This window comes from Echinops telfairi, unplaced genomic scaffold, assembly GCF_000313985.2.
Source record: "Echinops telfairi isolate 266 unplaced genomic scaffold, ASM31398v2 ScPeMD7_44;HRSCAF=162, whole genome shotgun sequence".
In the NCBI taxonomy this organism is placed as follows: Eukaryota; Metazoa; Chordata; class Mammalia; order Afrosoricida; family Tenrecidae; genus Echinops; species Echinops telfairi.
Window position 1 is genome coordinate 9,762,691 of NW_022103942.1, and position 4,031 is coordinate 9,766,721.

Genomic DNA, 4,031 nt, shown 5'->3' on the forward strand with positions numbered 1-4,031 from the left:
TTCATGCCTCTACTAACAGTCAGATAACTGTATTAACAAAGTTTTTATTTTGCGTGTTTCTAAAGTACACAATTTTATTTTGTGTGTTTCTAAACTACATAATTTATATAAATGCTATCATGTTGTTCTCCTGCAGAAACTTGCTTTGTATTCCTTAACATGACATTTTCAAGATTTATTCATCATTGAAAATATAAATCTGCTGTTTTGTGACTCTGCATGATTTATAATCTATCACCTATTTTTTAACACCTAGGTTATTTACAAATGAAATCCTTTTGATTTCTTGCAGATATCCCTGATCTCTTTTCATGGTCTTTATTATGTTGATTATATCTGCTTCTTGTTTTATATATACCTGATTGTTTAAATATTTATTTCCTACTTTACTTTTGGTTGCTCAATAATCTTAAATTACTGAAGTTCTAATCAATCTCTGCTGACTTTCCTTTATTGTAGATTTTATTTCTCAATATTGTTCATAAGTTTTATTTTTGAGTACATATATTGTAGAGTATTTTTCCCCTGTCTATTAATCCTTTGCATTCTTTGTTATATATCTGTTCCAAAAGAGAGGTTTTACATCAATTTCTTTGAGGCAGAGCAATGCTTACACCAATCTCTTTTATATATTATATTCCTACGTTTTAAGATTCTTGCTCCTAATGAGTAGAGTAAATTCAGAAATCTTCACATACCTATGTCACCAGCATGATGTTTTGATCTTTATAGGAAACTATTGCATGCACAAAGCTACTAGCTTCTTGATTGTTTTCTTGCGTCACTGGAAGACTTATATTAATTCTGTAAATTAGGAGGTGATCTTTCACTAGAGAACTAACTTATACCTCTCATTTCTCATCCTTGCAAAACCAGTACCATGTCTTCTATCTCTTTATGAACTTTAAATCCTCTGGCCAAAAGAATTAGAACTGATATTAATATTCAATAGTCACCTGGGCTAGTACAGAGGCAGACAATACCTTGTTATATCTTTATGCTCTTGATCTATTTTAACATTTGTGGCACTTATTTTACTTTTAGAAATTTAAAATTATTTTTATATATCAACAGATTACTTATATAGTCATTAACATTTTTATGTATTTGTACTGTGCATGGGGGAAATATCAGTGTTACATTTCCCTGCTATATTGTTGGAACTAGTAGTTTACAGTTTTAGATTTTTTCCTTTCCAATAGTATATACCGTTTTGAATCCATTTGATGTAAATGATTATTTCTGTTGTTGACTGTCAAATTGAGCAGAAGGCCTTATATGAGCTACGTATGCTCCCGGGACAAGAGGAAGAAAAACAGGGATTTCAGCCCTACAGATGTGACGAACTGGATTCTGCCAGCAACTTGAATGAACATGGATATAAATTTATCCTAGCGCCTCCAGATGAGAACTTGACCCAGGCCACACCATGATTTCAGTCTCACAGGGGTGGCTATAAGTCAGCAATGACTCAATGGCAGTGAGTTTGGTTTCATATTTTATACTATAAGCAAATAAGTTAGGCATATTATGCAGTTATTTCTGACTTACAACATAAGACAATAAATGTGAAATGTTCCAGGACCTATTCATGACCATTTGTTACATAGTGTTAATAAAAAACAAACAACAAACATCTCAGATGTATTTTGTTCCATGGAAGTACAGTTCTTCTCTAATAAATTACTTCAAATGTAGGAGTAAGTCTAGAAACAGAAGATTGATGAAAGCTAGATGAATGAGCAGAAGCTAGATGAAAGAGCAAGATCATTAATATCACATGCAAGTAAAATTTTTCTGAAGATCAGCCAAAAATATTTGCATATCTACATTGACAGGAGCTGCCAGAGGTTTAGGCTGCATTCAGAAAAAGACTGAACAAGGGATATCATTGATAATGTCAGATGAATCTTGACTGAAAGCATAGAATACCAAAAATATGTTTATTTGTGTTGCATTTATTTTGAAAAGTTATTAAACAGTTGGATCATAACAAACTATGTATATAACCTTGGGAATAATAGGAATTCCAGAAAACTTAATTATGCTCATGGGGAACCTGTGCATGGATCAAGAGGCAATCATTTAATTAGAATGAGGAATGATTCCATGATTTAAAATCAGGAAAATGTGCATCAGAATTGTATCCTTTCACTATACTTATTCATTATTTATGCTGAGAAAATAATCTGAGAGGCTGAACTCTGTGAAAAAGAATGTTTCATCAGGATTGGAGGAAGGCTTATTAATAACCTGAAATATGTTGATGATGCAACTTTGGTTACTGAAAGTGAGGAGGACTTGAAGCATTTGCTGGTGAAGACCAAGGGTTGCAGCTTTCATTAAGGATTACAACTCAATGTAAAGAAAACCAAAATCCGCACAACTAGACCAATAGGTAAGTAACATCATGATAAATGAAGAAAACATTTAAGTTGTCAAGTATTTCATCTTGCTTGGATTCACAATCAATACTCATTGAAGGAGCAGCCAAGAGGTCAAGTGATCAATTGCATTGGGTAAATCTGCTGTACAAGTCCTCTTTAATGTATTGAAGACAAAGGCGTTACATTGAGGACTGAAGTGTGCCTGACCCAAGTCATTGTATTTTCATTTGCCTCATAGGTATGTGAAAGTTGGATTTTTGAATAAGGAAGACCTATGAAGAATCAATGTATTTGGATTTTGGGGTTGGGGAAGAATATTGGAAATACCATAGACTGGCAAAAGAATAAACAAATCTTTCTCGAAAGAGCATAGCCAGAATGTTCCTTGAAAACAAGAATGGCCAGTCTTTGGCTCATGTATTTTGACATGTTACCAGGAGAGACCAGTGCCTGAAAACGGATGTCATGTTTGATAAGTGGGAGTGTAGTGCAGAAGAGAATGAGCTGGGTTATCATAGTGGTTGCGGCAATGATCTTAGGCTTAACAACAATTGTGAGGATGGCATACTGAACAGTATTTCGACTCTAAGGTGACTCACAACAACAAACTAATAACTCTCATTCTTGCATAATCTCTCAATGATTATGAACAAAATATGTGAATATGATGGGGTGTTACCCTTGTGATTATCCTACTTTATGCGTCACAAGGAATTTTGCAAATGTAATTAAGATAACTAATCAGTTACAATTGAGTTACTCAAAAGGAGATAATTGACCTGGGCCTGACCCTGTAAACTTGGATCTATCAGTCAGAGGGATTCTCAACATGGGAGCTTCTCCATTTCTGACTTTGAAGCTGTAGAGGGATACAGAATAAAACCCAAAAGTCATTCTGCTTGAAATTAAAATGGACTCTTGGCTATACAAAGAAAGAAACTTGGAATGTCAGTAATAACACTGTATGGGACTGAATTCTGCTAACATTTTTCCTGAATGAACATGGAAACTTATTTTCTCCAATTTTTTTAGATAAAAGCTCAGCTTGAGCCAGGTGATATCTTTATTCCAGCATCGTGGTACCCAGATCATAGAATCCAGACATGTCATACTGAATCTTTCCTTCAAAACTGTAAGTTAATCATAAAGCTTGATTGTTTTTCTATTTTCAGTAATTTTATTTTCTAAAGAGAGATGCGGCGTCCTGAGCTGACCCATGGCCCTGCACGGGACAGCACCGGAGACACAGTGTGGGATGGGTGACTGAGCTGACCCCACCACACTGAGGCAAAACACTGGGGGCGTGCAATAAAGTGGCAGGGAAGCAAAGCAAGGAGGCCCCAAGGGAAGACAAACGATGGACTCTGGGGCCAGGACGTGGCACTCCGTTAGAGTTGTCCGGAAATGCTCCTAAAGGTCAACAAACAGACCTTGATCTACTAACAGGCTTTTTTTTTTCTCTCCTGTTTTCGTTTTCTTTTTTTTTTCAGCCTATCTGTTCGATTTATTTCCTTTTTCCTCTTCTTTTAAATTTTGTATCTCAGAGGCTTTTTTGTTTGTGGGCTTGTCAGTGCTGCAGCCGTCCTCGCCAGGTTCTTATAAGCTGCTTTGGCGCTGTGCTGTCAAAGCCAATCCCAATTTTAT